Below are 16,515 nucleotides of genomic sequence, written 5' to 3' on the forward strand. Positions count from 1 at the left end.
ACCTTGCAACATGTGATTACTGATCCAGACAATGATCCTTAGATGGGATAAACAAAAGTTAAAGATGGCTTCCAAACTGTGCCCTAGACAAGCCCTTTCCTCCCTGATGATTGTGCTGGGCTCTTCTGATTACATGGTCCACAATTTAGCCAGCCTGGGGCCAGAGGTGGGAAGCCAAGGCTGGCGGCTGGGGAGGGAGAAAGAGGAAGGACTCTCGCTCAAGTCTAAAGCCCTGTTGGTTCAGGAAAACAAGAAACATCTGAAACCAGAGGTTAGGGGAAAGCCCATCCGCAAAGAGGGTTGGCACTGGAAATGGGGCTCTGAGTGCAGAGTCACAGGGTACTGCTTCAAATCACATGTGGGACTGGCTCCATGATGGGGAGAGTGAAAGACTCTGTGGCTACAGTGAAAACAAGTGAGAATGAGCCCCAGAGTTTTCAGGAAGGCAGGGAGGGGTTTGGGGTGGGGGAAAAAACCTCCAGCTGCAGTGGGAGACATTCATTTCTCAGGCTGTTTTCAGTCTGGGCCCAGTGAGTCATGCCATTGTTAAACTCCTAACCAATGCAGAGCCACAAAGAAAAAGAAAAGGGGAAGGGGAGGAGAGAACTGAATTTGGATGTAGCTATATGTCTGAGCAGAAAATTGAAAGGTTTCCAAGTCACAAAAAAGCATACAGCTGGGGCTGAAAGAAACCTATTTGAAAGGCTATCTAGTCCAACACCTTTAACTTACAGATATGGAAACTGAGGCCCAGAAGAGTGACTTATCCAGGGCAGATAAGTGGTATAGTGGATAGAGAGTGCTGGGCTTGGAATCAGGAAGACCTGAGTTCAAATCAAGCCTCAGTTAGCTGTGTGACTGGACGAGTCAGTTACCCTCTGTCTGTCTCAGTTTCCTCAACTGTAAAAGGGGGAGAGGGGGTTAATAAAAGCAACCACCTCCCAGGGTCATTGTGAGGATCAAATGAGACATTATTTGTAAAGTGATTCATGCAGTGCCTGGCATGTAGTAGGTGCTTAATAAATGCTTGTTTCCTTCTTTCCTGATAAGTGGCAGAGCCAGGATTCAAACCAGATGATCTGATTCTCATCCTGAAACTCCCTCAGATTCTGTCATGAGAAATAGTTCTCACTGGCCTTTATGGAGTTATCAGACGTTATAAATGGACAACTACCACTCAGTCTTGCCCATGGAAATATCATGAAGTTGGCAAGGTTTGTCACTGACATCCTCCCACCTGTCACCTACCTCTATCCCTGTCCTTTGCAGTCCACCCTCCGGGATGCCTGAGGCCTCCTACTTCAGTCCCTACCCCCAGGCTATGGACCTTTTTTCCTATCTGCCTCCTCTTCAGAACTCCACTATCCAGTGTCCCTCTCTGTAAAGAGAATACAATTAATCCAATAAACTAAACCCCACTAAGACATTGTCATTGCTGTTTGGTCATTTCAGTTGTACCCAACTCTTCATGATCCCATTTGGCGTTTTCTTGGCAAAGAAATAAGTATGGTCAAGTAAACCCATATCCTCTTATATGTGACAAGATTTGATCTGCCTCTACTTAACTATTTCTCTTCTCCTCCATTGTTCTTGGTAATGAATATTGATAAGGTCCTAAAACTAAGATCTCAGCACTGAGACTCCTGCATGATATGATAATAGGCCATCATCTAGACAGCTTTTATGACAGATCTCTTTTCCCTAATTATCTGAAGCATTCAGAAACCGTTGCTAGGTCATTCCAGAAACACAGACACACTGACAAGTGCACCCGTATAAAGGAGGTCCTCTCAATACGCAAACTCCTACAGGGGAGCAGGATACACACACATGTACATATATACATACACACACACACACACACACACACACATATATAATATGAAGAGAAAAAAGGGATTGGTTCCCAAACAGATCTAGACCAGGGTTCTCTAAAAGCTGTTATTGTGCAGTCATTTCAGTCATGTCCGACTTCATGACCCCATTTGGGGTTTTCTTGGCAAAGACACTAGAGTGGTTTGCCATTTCCTTCTCCAGCTCATTTTATAGATGAGGAAACTGAGGCAAACAGGGTTAAGTGACTTGCCCAGGTTCACATAGCTAGTAAGTGTCTGAGGCCAGATTTGAACTTAGGAAGATGAGTCTACCTGACTTCAGGCCCTAAACTCTAGCCACTGCACCACATAGCTGCCCAACTAAGACATTAATTAATGATTAATAATCGTTTACTGCATTGTATCTCCAGGCTATTTGCTTCTTAATAGAAAGCTCCAAAAGTCTTAATGCCTTAATCCAAAGGTATAACTCTGTCTAATGGCATAATTTCAGGTACCAGAGTTAGCTATTAAGGAAATATTTCTTTGAAAGGAGTTTTTTCTTGGGACCCCCCTCAAATCATTGGCCACCTACCCTAGATATAACCATCTACCTAAGAACATTCAGTTTCCTTAGCTGTAAAATGAGGGAGTTTGATGAGGTGAGAAATGCTTAACCTTTTTTATGTCAGGGACTGCTTTGGCAGTGTGAGGTAGTCCATTGACCCCCTCTCAAAAGAATACTTTTAAATACACAAAATAAAATACATAGTATTATAAAAGAAACAATTACATTGAAATAATTATCAAAATTATTTTAAACCAAAATCACAAAAACCTTTTAAAATCTATCCACAGCCACCCTGAGGATCTATAGCCCCCAAGTTAAGAACTCCTAGACAAGGCAATCACTGAGGTATAAAGTTAAGGATTCTGTGCCTCTGACTTTTTGTCAGACAGTTAGGTAGATACATATCAGCCCTCAGAGTCATGAGCATCTGCCTCTGAGGAACATGGGCTGTATTGAGCATGTCACCTTCTCAGTGCCCCAGGCAATGATCTAAGATTATACATTGCATGATGGTTGTTGATCTGGATTGGTGTAGGGCGTTTCCTCATAGGAGCACCCAACAGTCATGACTTGAGAACAATATCCTATGAGAAAGCTTGTAGCATCAGAAAGGGACAAACTGCAGTACTCTGATGGAGGTCTCAAAGAGAAAAGCACTAGATGGGTCTGACTGAGCCATAGAATTGACAGGAAGTCTGCTCCCCACATCTCTCTGCTTCTTCTTTATCTTCCCCTTCTGTCCTTGAATGGAACCTGGATGGAGGAAGATGAGTGGCTGATAGGAATTATGGAAACAGAAAGGAAAGCAAGGTTGAAAGGGGGAGAGACAGACAGAGACAGAGAGACAGACAAAGATCTGTTTCTCTGTCCTCAGTGGGTTGGGTATGAAATGGGGAAAGGAATCACCTAGGAATGGAGATATATAGATAGATATAGATATAGATATAGATAATTTATTTATTTTTTTTGCTGACATTTTGGGGACTTTGTTTGCAGATGAAAATAAATTCATTCCACATACCTAAGCAAATACAAGTTAGTGGATTTTTTGAACAAACTTCACATCTGCTAATGAATTTGTTTCTTTAGTTGTATAACCCAAGTTGAAGCATTCTAGGAAGAAGAAAGCAAAAGATGAGAGAAAGGGGCAGAGCTCTAGAGGAGTGAATGTGTTCTCCATTTTGAGGGAGAGAAACAGGTAAGGGAATGTGTCTTCTCCCCAGCACTTGCAACCAGAAAGACCATAAGAAGAAACAAACATGGAGACATGATCCCAGTAGAGCCTGGTTTGGGTGAAATGGCTCTCTCAAAGATGTTTCTCGGGGGCGGCTAGGTGTGCAGTGGATAAAGCACCAGCCCTGGATTCAGGAGTACCTGAGTTCAAATTTGACCTCAGACACTTGACACTTACTAGCTGTGTGACCCTGGGCAAGTCATTTAAAAAAAAAAAGATATTTCTCCTACCACAACTCCAAGTGGGAATGAGCCAATGAAAGTCTCTCTTGAATATTCGAGCAAGACTGTGCCGGCTCCTTTCAGTCAGAACACTACTGGTTAGCATGTCTGTACTGTCTGTGATAATCAGCTCCTATCCCTACTGAGTGATCTGCCCACAATTTGTACCCTTTTGTGTTCTAATTTGTTTTCCTTGATGCATGAAACATTTGAGTATGTTAGCTGTGGCTTTGTGACACCGCTTCAGGTTAGAGTCAAGAAGACTCATCTTTGTGAGTCCAAATCTAACCTCAGACATTTACTAGCTGTGTGACCCTAGGCAAGTCACTTAACCCTGTTTTCCTCAGTTTCCTCATCTGTGAAATGAGCCGGAGAAGGAAATGGCAAAGCACCCCTGTACCTTTTCCAAGAAAACCCCAAATGGGGTCATAAAGAGTTGTACGCTACTGAAATAACTGAACAACAAATTCAGCACTACTTGGAGGGTGCTGGAGGTGTGGGACTGGAGTGGAGTTGGTCTGGAATAAATATAAGAAATTCACCAGGGGGCAGCTAGGTGGCACAGTGGATGGAGCACTAGCCCTGGAGTCAGGAGGACCTGAGTTCAAATTTGACCTCAAACACTTCACACTTAGTAGCTGTGTGACCCTGGGCAAGTCGTTTAACCCTCATTGCCCTGGAAAAATAAATAAATATATACTTAAAATAACTATACACATTTTTAAAAAAAGAAAGAAATTCACCAGTGCTTGGTTCAGAAGACAGCCCCTGATGCTAATGCAACCAAGAGAACCATCCCCAGAAACCAATCCCAAGCATACCCTGTTTTAAGTTGACCCAAGGTGGAATTGGGATAAATATACATAAAAACCAGAGGTCATGGGGGCAGCTAGGTGGCGCAGTGGATAGAGCACCGGCCCTGGAGTCAGAAGTACCTGAGTTCAAATCTGGCCTCAGACACTTAACACTTGCTAGCTGTGTGACCCTGGGCAAGTCACTTAACCCCAATTGCCTCACTAAAAAAAAAAACAAAAACCAGAGGTCATGATTTCACACAACACAGTGATATACTCTTGGTCAAATCTGAGCTCAGTAGCTAGAATCAAAAGAGGGATTCAGGAGAGAAATTATGTTCTGTAGGCTTTTCCTGTAGTCCTCTAACACTATTTTTTTTTTTTTTTTGTGAGGCAGTTGGGGTTAAGTGACTTGCCCATGGTCACACAGCTAGTAAGTGTCAAGTGTCTGAGGCCGGATTTGAACTCAGGCACTCCTGAATCCAGGGCCGGTGCTTTACCACTGCGCCATCTAGCTGCCCCCCTCTAACACTATTAATTAACCATATATGCTACAAATGAAGTGAAACCCTCATTACAAGTGAGTTACTAAACTCTCATTATAGTTGTATAGACAACAGAGTTAAGAAGGTAACTATCAGAGGCCCAGAAATGAGCTGTCAGCCCCATGAAGAGCCATCCCCAGAGTTTAGCTGGGAAGTTACTGATGATAAGTAGCCCAGTATTTCAGGGATCTGAGATTTTATGGCTGTGGGTATTCCTTCCACCAATACAGATCACAGCTCCTCTAGGATTGAAAACATGGTCTTCAAAAACTGTGATGGTTGACGGTAATTATTTGGTTTGTTTGATTCTGCCTCTTTGTTATAAGAAAGGTTCTTTGTTTGTTTACAATTTGAGGCATAGAAGTGAGAGGGAGGTGATAATACTGATGCCCCTCACTCCAAAAGAAGAAAAGAAAGAACTGAGGTATTTTTAAATGCACAGAAGAGATCAGAAGGCAGTTCAGAGGGAGACCCAGACAAGTAAGACAACTTTGGAACCAACATGTTGAATTTATCATGTACTTCTAAAAAAAAAACAAGCTACATTTAATAGACATTTCTGGTTTTATAAATAATCCTATTTTCCATTCTTTCTATATGGGAATGTTCATGATTGTCGATGTTACTCATGTTCAACATAGCAAAAATTAAAATATTTTCTTTTCAAAAATTTTACCCTTCCTAGTTTGTGGGGACCTGCCAAAGCTCTTGTACTTTTGGCTTACCTCCTTCCTATGATTAAGCACGGCAGTAGGAATTTGTACTGAAGATAAATAAAAATCAGTTTTTTCTATTTTTTTCTAACACTTTGGATTTCTGCTCCTTTAAATAGCTAAGGAAGATAAATAAGCCAAGTCTCTGTCATCTTATACAAGTGGATACAATAAACAATTAATTCATTGATAAACCTGTGATGTAGACAGCACCAAGGCACATGATAACCCACTTGGGACTTCATACATAAGACCTAGGGAGTTTTGTGAATCACATGGAGGTTAAATAACTTGCCCTGGGGCACACAGCTATCAAGATTCCAAGGTGATATTTGAACTCAGAATCAGGAATTGACTCCAAGCTATTATCAAGGAAAAAATCTTTATCTTAACATGGTATCATGCGAATAGCCCTACCTTAAGAGTTAGAAACCTTGGGTTCAAATTCTGGCTCTGTCATTTATTATGGGAATGACCTTAGACAAGTCACTTGACAGTAGGGCCTCAGTTTTCCTGCCTTTAAAATCAAGGGCTTGAACTAGCTGATCTCTAAAGTTTCTCTGTGCTCTAAATTTTTGTTCCTATTGCGAGAAATGGGTAGTTGTCTCCTCTCAATGTGGATATAACAGTCAGTCGTACTCCTCCTGACCTGTTTGTAGGACAAAGGTCTCAGATCCCCTCCTCCCCCTCAGGTTAGTAAGGTCACATGGTTCAAGGAGCCCTGATCTCAATTAGGTCCTCTCCAGAGTTCTGTCCATATAAGGAAGTATAAGGTCCACACCTGAGTTATGCCCATACAAGGAAGAGGGGTGGGAATACTGCGTTCCAATTAGCTAGTTTTTGCTCGTAGATTGTAACCCTGACCAGTGATGAAAAAGGGGAAGGTCCATTTGCGTTAGGGACTAGGGTATAAAACAGGGCCTGCAAGCCCCCTTTCTGGGCACCCACTAGCTGCACACTAGGGTGCCTCCTTCTCATGAGAAGAAAATAAAGCCTTTGTCACTTCGATGCTGAGTTCCTGAGAATTATTGAGAAGAGGATGAATTTTTTCCTCACACTATGAACTCCACAGAGCTGCCCATTCAGAGTATTTCTCCATAGCCAAAGGAAAGGGGGAATAAAGAGATAGACAAATAGACCACACCATATAGTAGAAAGATTTGAAGCCCTGACTCTAACACCTACTATCTGTATGATTTGGGACAAGTTAACTCACCCCTCCTATCCTCTGTTTCCTCATCTGAAAAACTGTTAAAAATACCTGTATGGGGCAGGTAGGTGGCGCAGTGGATAGAGCACCGGCCCTGGAGTCAGGAGGACCTAAGTTCAATTCCAGTCTCAGACATTTGACACTTACCAGCTGTGTGACTCTGGACAAGTCACTTAACCCCAATTGCCTCACCAAAAAGATAATTAATTAATTATTTTTTTAAAAAAATACTTATGGTACCTACCTTATAGGATGGTAGTATTGAAATCATGTTTCAAGCCTTAAAGTACTATCAAGATACAATCCATTTTTTTAAACTTTTTTTTTTTAATTTTTAGTGAGGCAATTGGGTTTAAGTGACTTGCCCAGGGTCACACAGCTGGTAAGTGTTAAATGTCTGAGGCCGGATTTGAACTCAGGTACTCCTGAATCCAGGGCCGGTGCTCTATCCACTGCACCACCTAGCTGCCCCCATACAAGCCACTTTTAAGGTCATCCCAAAGAGGAAGAGAAGTCAGAGGTGTGAGAATGCTTTCCTTCCCCTGCCCCCAACTCATCCTCAAAATATATGCCAGAGTCCTTAAAAGGGAAAACTAGATTTTAGAAGGAAACCCCACAAAATGCAAGTCATAGTACTAAGAGGAAATGAATCCTTATCTGAAGAAGCATATTTCTTTCCAAACCCCTGTATAAGCCATTACTGTTTCATTCCACCGTTGGGTATTTCTGTGTCAGCAGAGGAGAAACTTAAATATACACATAGAGCAGGTAGTGAAGAAATATTGTCATTCCTTTGTGGGCATAAATCAGAGGTAGATAGCCTTCTGCTCCCATTTTAAAGATTTACATATGGAAATATGTAGCCATAGAGGTAATAAGAGCACAGGAGTATAGATTTAGACCTGGAAGGGACAACAGATCTTGAATCCAATCCAATCCAATCAATCAACAAACATTTATTTAGTACCTACCACATGCCAGGCACTGCACCAGGTGTAGGGTCACAAATAAACAGAAAACAGTCCCTGCCTTTAAGGAGTTTGCATTCTGTTGAGGGAGAATATGTGTGTGTATAACATATATAGCCTATATATGCACATATGCATACACGTATATATGTGTATGTATGTATATAGGTTTGGGTATGTATATGAAGTGGAACAAGGCAATCTCTTTTCTTTTTTTTTTTTTCCTTGCAGGGCAATGAGGGTTAAGTGACTTGCCCAGGGTCACACAACTAGCAAGTGTCAAGTGTCTGAGGTCAAATTTGAACTCAGGACCTCCTGAATTCAGGGCTGGTACTTTATCCACTGCGCCACCTAGCTGCCCCCACAAGGCAATCTCTAAATAACTAATGTTCCCTAAATGACTGGACAACAAAACATAAAGGACTTACCCACATAACCTGATAATAGAACATAAATTTTCCTAAACAACCTGATAAGATGACTTCTGGGGTGGAGCCAAGATGGAGGAATAGAGGAAGCAACTGAGTTCTCCCAACATTCCCTCCCCCAAACAACTTTATTATAAAGCTTCAAATCAAATTCTGGCGTGGCAGAGCTAACAAAAGGTCCGTTAGACATTCTTCCAGCCCAAGACAATTTAGGAGGTTGGAAAGAGAGATGGGGGTGGAGACTGGTCTGAAGGCCACTGAAGTGTTGAATTCTCCTTGGTATGAGAGCAAGGTTTGGGTAGAGAGAAAGACTATGGGCTGAGCACTAAATTCACTGAAGAAGGAAGATGAGTGTCCTGAGGGTTGGTAGGTAAAAAGCTACCAGTTTTTTGATTGGGTGATAAATTTGGATTGAATGAACCTCAAAGGAAGTGAGGTTACTGAGTGATGTTGGTTGAGGGATAATCTGGAAGTGACAATGGGGAACTTTGCTTCCTACTCCTCAACCACAACCAGTGAATCAGAAGGTATAAGTGAAATTGTAAATTGTACTACTAAAGGTTGGTCAGAGAGACATCATATCATCAGGAGGGAGCCAGGTATCAGTGGAAGCCAGAATATGGAAGAAGTGGGAAATGAAAACATTTAAGATAAAAGGCAATTTTACATACATATACCTAAATTCATATATATATATATATGTATATATATATGTATGTATGTATGTATAAAAGGAGAGATAGGGAGGGAGGAAAAGAGAGAGAGAGCGAGAGAGCAGGAACTTCACAGCGGAAGGGGTGAGTAAATCTGGAAATGAACATTGCATTGGGTGGAGAAGGTTTGAGGGGGATGGAATGGATACTTGAGGAATGAGAATGGGGTTTGTACTATGACAGCCAGGTGTTCTGTATCATTGAATTGGGGAGAATATAAGTAAGTGGGAGTATGCTAATCATTAAGGAACAAAAAGCACTTTTCAAACCTTAAAGTTCTATGCCTATGCTAGTTATAATAATAATTATAACAGTAGATGGAGTTAAGTCTGTTGAAGGAGGCAGGTGATTAGACTGCTTAATATCATCCCTTGATGTCCAACCATGTGACGGATGGTAATGTTGTGTCTTGTGAGGCTCAGGAAATGCAGCTCATAGGGGAAATGAGCTGGGAGAGTCTGGACACTGAGTAGGAGCTGGCAACTCAAGGTGGGGGTCTGATCGGGGAATGTCCTTTGGAGCACCGGAGAAGGTTCTGGGGGAAAAGAGAGAAGACAGAGGCAGATGGCCTGCATTAGGGACTGACACAGGACAACCAATGGGGCAGTATCAGATTGAGATTAGTAGGCATGAAGGCATGAGTGACTCCATAGCCCTGTACCATTAGAGTTATGAATTACCCCTCCTCACCCATGCCTTGGCCTTGTTTTGTGTGGCACACTATTTGTGTGCCCTTCTTATTGTGATTTCTGTTTGAGTATACTTCTTTTTTCTTTTCTTTTCTTTTCTTTTCTTTTTTTTTTTTTGGTGAGGCAATTGGGGTTAAGTGACTTGCCCAAGGTCACACAGCTAGTAAGTGTCAAGTTTCTGAGGCCGGATTTGAATTCAGGTCCTTCTGAATCTAGGGCTGGTGCTCTATCCACTATGCCACCTAGCTGCCCCTTGAGTATACTTTTTTAATGTTGCTGAGTCTGTTTATGGGAGAGTACATCCCAAGATTAGTCATCCCAAGATTGGTCATAGTTATAGATTAAATCTATGAGCTAAAAGGCAAGCTTAAAGGAAGATTCCAACCTTATCATAGTACAGATGAAGACTCTGAGACTCTTAGAGGTGCCAAGTTCATACAGCTAGTAAGTGTCTGAAGTGGGATTGAGCCCAGGTCTCCCTGATTCTAAGTGCAGTGCTCTAGTCACTACCCCAAGCTATTTATGGGAAAGGTGTTTTGTTGATACTTTTCTTTCCATACTATTTCAATAAATGCCTTTGCTTTAGACCATTTGTGTCTTTTGGCTGGATATTGAAGGCAATAAAAATAATAACAACTAACATTTATATAGCAATTTAAAGTTTTCAAAGCTATATGTGTATTATATATACATTCGCAACTGGGAAAATCTGGAAAAGTTTCATTTAGAACACAGAACATGATTTGTTCCTTTGGAAGGGAATAGGAGATTTTTAAAAATAGGGGTAAGGAAAGATGAGATTCTAAGCATGAGGAATAGTCAATGCAAACATACAAATATTCTAGGAAATGGAGTGTGAAAAACAATTTGGATGAACCATATTGCAGAAAGAAGAGGGGAAGGGAAGACAATGAGCATTTATTAAGCAACAACTATATGCCCAGCACTGTGCTAAATGCTTTACAAAAATTATTTCATTTGATCCTCACAACAACCCTGGGAGATAATCACTACAATTATTCCCATTTTACAGTTGAAGAAACTGAGTCAGACAAAGGTTAAAGGACTTGTCCAGGGTACCAAAGCTAGTAATTATCCTTAAAAAAAAGAGAAAAAGACCTAGTTGAACAAAAATATTTATAGCAACTTTTTTTTGCTAAGAACTGGAAACTAAAAGAATGTCTATCAATTGGAGAATGAACAAACAAGCTGTGGTATATCATGAAATATGCTATAAGAAATGACAAGGGGGGGGCGCAGCTAGGTGGCGCAGTAGATAGAACACTGGCCCTGAATTCAGGAGGACCTGAGTTCAAATTTGACCTCAGACACTTGACACTTACTAGCTGTGTGACCCTGGCCAAGTCACTTAACCCTCATTGCCCCACCCAAAAACAAATGGCAAGCAGGATAATTTCAGAAGGGCTTGGGAAGAATCATATGAAATGATGTATAGTGAAATGAGCAGAACCAGGGGAATGTTGTGCACAGTATCAGCAATATTGTTTGATGAAGAACTGTGAATGACAACTATTCTCAGAAAAATAATAATCCAAGGCAATCCTAAAGGATGAACCATATAATCTGCCTCCAAAGAAAGAAGTGATATTGATTAGACACAGACTGAAGCATGCTATTTTTCACTTTCTTTCATTTTTCCCTTTTATTAATTTTCTTATATAAAATGACTAATAAATATAGTAATGCTTTACATAACTGCATCTGTATAGTGTATATCTGATTAATTACCACCTGGAGGGGTTGGGGGAGAGTAGGGAAGGAAAGAGGGATAGAATTTGGAACTCAAAACTTTAAATAAAAATATTTATTAAAAATAAAAAATAAAAACAAAGTTTGTAAGTATCTGAGGTCATGAATTCAGGTCTTCCTGACTCCAGGCCCAGTGTTCTATCCACTGTGATACCTAACTGCCTCTAGGAAAGGAGAAACTGCATAAAAAGATTCAAAAAGACAAACTGGACATTTACTATGCGATGGACACTGGAGGGAAATATAAATGTAAAATCAGTGACTGGACATGGGAGTCCATGCCTATAAACTCTGTTCTTAGGGAGGCTGAGGCTGGTGGAATCCTTGAGCTCAGGGGTTCTGAGCTACAGTGGACTAAAGCACACTGAATGTCCATGCTAAGTCCAGAACCAGTATGGTGAGCCCCAAGAAACTGGGAAGCACCAGGCTGCATAAAGAGGAGCCAGGTTGGAAATGAAGTGAATCAAAATTCCAATGCTCATCAGCATTGTGTTTGGGCCTGTGAATGATCTTAGCTTTTCCAGCCTGGGTGAGATAGGAAGACTATTCCGAAAGAGAGGGGAGAAGGCAGCTAGGTGGCACAGTGGATAAAGCACCAGCCCTTGAGGACCTGAGTTCAAATTCAGCCTCAGACATTTGACACTTACTAACTGTGTGACCCTGGGCAAGTCACTTAACCTTCATTGCCCCGCAGAGAGAGAGAGAGAGACAGACAGACAGAGACAGAGAGACAGAGAGACAGAGAGAGAAGGTACAGTCAGTGTTCTCAAGGTATCTGAAGAATCATTGGAATTAGGATACCCAGGAACAATGTGAAAGGGAACACTGCTATTTAGAGACAGTTGTGACTAGGATAGACCAGCTGGTAGCGCTGACTCTCCTTCTATAGCTAGAAACATCAACACTTAAATCTTAATTAGAAAAAAGAGTTAGTTATAATAGGAAGCTACCAGGTTGAAAGCTTCCCAAACATACACACATAATACCCCATACAAACTCTTTTCCCTCACCCCACCATGTCCTAGAGTCTCTTGCCCTTGGAGGCTGGGGTCCCTGGGTTTCTGTTTTCCCCACTTCCCTCAATTAAATTTTTCTTAAGTTTATTTGAAAAACAACAACAACAACAAAACAAAACAGTGGTTTGAAGGCATTTATTTCATGCCAGGGTTTGCCCTGGCTGCAAAAAAATCCCAAACCAGGGACAGCTAGGTGGTGCAGTGGATAGAGCACTAGCCCTGGAGTCAGGAGTACCTGAGTTCAAATCTGACCTCAGACACTTAACACTTACTAGCTGTGTGACCCTGGGCAAGTCACTTAACCCCAATTGACTCACTAAAAAGACAAAAAAAAAAAACCAAACCAAAAACAAACCAAAAACCCCAATCCTTTGGACTGTCAAGAAGGCTATGTAACTAAACATATCCAAAGATCACAGCACTCCAGTACTCAGAAAGAGCAGTCTCTTACCAGTTCTAAGACTCTAATTATAAAAAAAAAATTTTTTTTTTGATAAAAAGGTTTGAAACCAGAAAGAGAAGGTGATTTCCCCTACGAAGGCTAGAATGAAGATAACACAAGTGCAAGAAGGAAAGTTCATGGCCAGGTTAAAGTTCTCATGAAAAAGACCTGGAGGCTTTAGTGGGTGGCAAACTCAACATGAGTCAATATTGCTGTTAGCCAGGCCAGGCGAAAGAGATTTGGAGGCTGCATTAATAGAAGTATGGGAAGATGATAGTCTAGCCATATTTGGCTTGGTCAAACTACATTTAAGGTATTCTATATCAAGCCACATTCTAGGAAAGTCATTGACAAGCTAGAATATGTCCAGAGAAGGCTGATCAAGTTGTTGATAGGACTTAATCATCTTGGATATACAACAACAAAAATGAAGGAACTGGGTGTTTAATAGAGAGAAAGGACTTAGGGGTAATGTGATCCTATGATCCTATAATTGTTTTCAATTATTTGAAGGATTGTCATGTAGAAAAGGGCAGCTACGTGGCACAGTGCCAGGCCTGGAGTCCAGAAGACTCTTCTTGAGCTCAAATCTGGCTTCAGACCCTTCCTAGCTGCATGACCCTGGGCAAGTTATTTAAAGTTTCTTTTTCTTTTTCTTTTCTTTTTTTTTTTGTGGGCCAATGGGGGTTAAGTGACTTGCCTAAGGTCACACAGCTAGTAAGTGTCAAGTGTCTGAGGCCAGATTTGAACTCAGGTACTTCTGAATCCAGGGCCCGTGCTTTATCCACTGCACCACCTAGCTGCCCCCTGGGTAAGTTATTTAACCCTTTTTGTCTCAGTTTCTTCATCTGTAAAATGAACTGGAGAAGGGAATGGCAAACCACTCCAGCATCTCTGCCAAGAAAACCCCAAAGGGGCGAGGGCAGGGGGGGGGTCACAAAAAGTTGGATACAACTGAAAATGACTAAACAACAACATGTAGAGAAAGGATTGTTACTGGCCTTAAAGCAATAACTTCTGAAGACAAAAACAAATTATTTGGTTTTATTTCCATTCAATTCAATAAGATTTTGTTAAGTAATAGTGCCCTCTGGGCTCACTCCTCCAACCTACACCCATATGTTGGGGATCTCAGAAGCTGGCTGCTGCCTACTTCTCCCATCAGGATTCTAGGGCAACCCTGAAAGGCTGTTTCTAGTACTCTAGCTACTCACAGTCCCTTACCAGTGGGCTCCTCCTTATCAGCCAATAGCTTCAATTACTTTTTTTTTTTTTTTGGTGGGGCAATGAGGGTTAAGTGACTTGCCCAGGGTCACACAGCTAGTAAGCATGTCAAGTGTCTGAGGTCACATTTGAACTCAGGTCCTCCGGAATCCAGGGCCGGTGCTTTATCCACTGTGCCACCTAGCTGCCCCAACTTCAATTACTTTTTTTTTTTTTTTTGCAGGGCAATGAGGGTTAAGTGACTTGCCCAGGGTCACACAGTTAGTAAGTGTCAAGTGTCTGAGGTCACATTTGAACTCAGGTCCTCCTGAATCCAGGGCTGGTACTTTATCCACTGCGCCACCTAGCTGCCCCAGCTTCAATTACTTTTTAGAAAAGGGTATTTACTGAGAAGGTATAGCAACAACAGTAATGTTATAAAATAATTTCCCCCAAAACTGAAAGCACAATCTCCACCTGAATCACATAGGGTCCCAGAGGGTGATGGGGCTCAAATTTGAGTAGAATGGTAATGAAATACATGTGTAGAGAAAATGTGACTAAAAAGTAAACTCACTATTCCTATTTACTGGAAATCATTTTTTTTTTTTTTTGTGGAATCATGAAGTTCCCCTTAGATCTAGTAATCTGCTGGGTTGTGAAGACTGGTGCATTGGCATATACTTCTCAAAGTTATTTTCAGTCATGCCCTGATTCCTAAGGCTATTTCTTTCTTTTTTTTTTTTTTAGTGAGGCAATTGGGGTTAAGTGACTTGCCCAGGGTCACAAAGCTAGTAAGTGTTAAGTGTCTGAGGTTGGATTTGAACTCAGGTACTCCTGACTCCAGGGCCGGTGCTCTATCCACTGTACCATCTAGCTGCCCCCTTAAGGCTATTTCTAATAGCTCCAGTAAACTCTGCTAACATCAATTTTTTTTTTTTATTTTAGTGAGGCAATTGGGGTTAAGTGACTTGCCCAGGGTCACACAGCTAGTTAAGTGTTAAGTGTCTGAGGCCGGATTTGAACTCAGGTACTCCTGATTCCAGGGCCGGTGCTCTATCCACTGCGCCATCTAGCTGCCCCTAAACTCTGCTAACAATTCCAATCACCAGTTGGACTTCTAGTTGTCTCTCAGGATCTCCTGAACTTATGTGATCAGCTGGGATGGGAGTGGGGAGAAGATAGAGGGAAAATGTATTTAACTACCACTCCATTCCATTTCTTTTTTTTAATTCTGAACTTTAAAAATAAAACAAGCATTTCTATAACATAATAGAATAGGAAAGGGGGATGTGGTTGCATGTGAAACTACAAATCTATTATGTGCAACTTGCTTTTCCTTTTAAATATATAACAAAGTCATCGGGGCCCTGGCACTGGCCCTGGATTCAGGAGGACCTGAGTTCAAATGTGATCTTAGACACTTGACACTAGCTGTGTGACCCTGGGTAAGTCACTTAACCCTCATTGCCCTGCAAAAACAAAAAAACAAACCATAAAGTCATCGTGTAACTTTCTTTTTTTCCCCTCCTCACCCCTTATCCTAGAGATGGCTACCATTAGATACAAATATGTGTATGTATGTAAAACCATACTATACAGACTTCTATTTATCAGACCTTTCTCTTGATGCAGATAGTATCTTCCTTCATAAGACCTTTGTAGTTAATTTGGGTATTTATAATAGTCAAAATGACTGGTCACTCAAAGTTGCTCTTAAAACAATATTGCTGTTCACTCCATTCCATTTCAAGGGCTTAGCTAGAACTCTGCTACCACTATCCTGGGCTGCCACTTGGGATTCTTAACAAGCTTGCTATTTTATCCAAACAATCCCAGAGATGGGTCCCATTCTTTAGGCCAATCACAAAATACTTCCTTTGTGACATCAACTATCATTATCCGATGATCAAAACACTTTATTCTTATCAAATTCATTAAAGATTTTTATATCAAGTCCACAAGCATTTGTTAAATGCTAGATATATGCCAAGCACCATTCTGAACAATTGGAATAAAAAGAAAAGGATAATGCATGGTTCCTGCCCTCAAGGACTTCACATTTATTCTAATGGAGAAACTATTTTTGAAAGAGAGATAGAGATAGAAAGATATATAGAGATCTATAGATCTAGATCCAGATACCTATCCATCTATCTATATCTATTGATCGATAGATAGATC

The sequence above is a fragment of the Dromiciops gliroides genome, chromosome 1 (genome assembly GCF_019393635.1).
Source record: "Dromiciops gliroides isolate mDroGli1 chromosome 1, mDroGli1.pri, whole genome shotgun sequence".
In the NCBI taxonomy this organism is placed as follows: domain Eukaryota; kingdom Metazoa; phylum Chordata; class Mammalia; order Microbiotheria; family Microbiotheriidae; genus Dromiciops; species Dromiciops gliroides.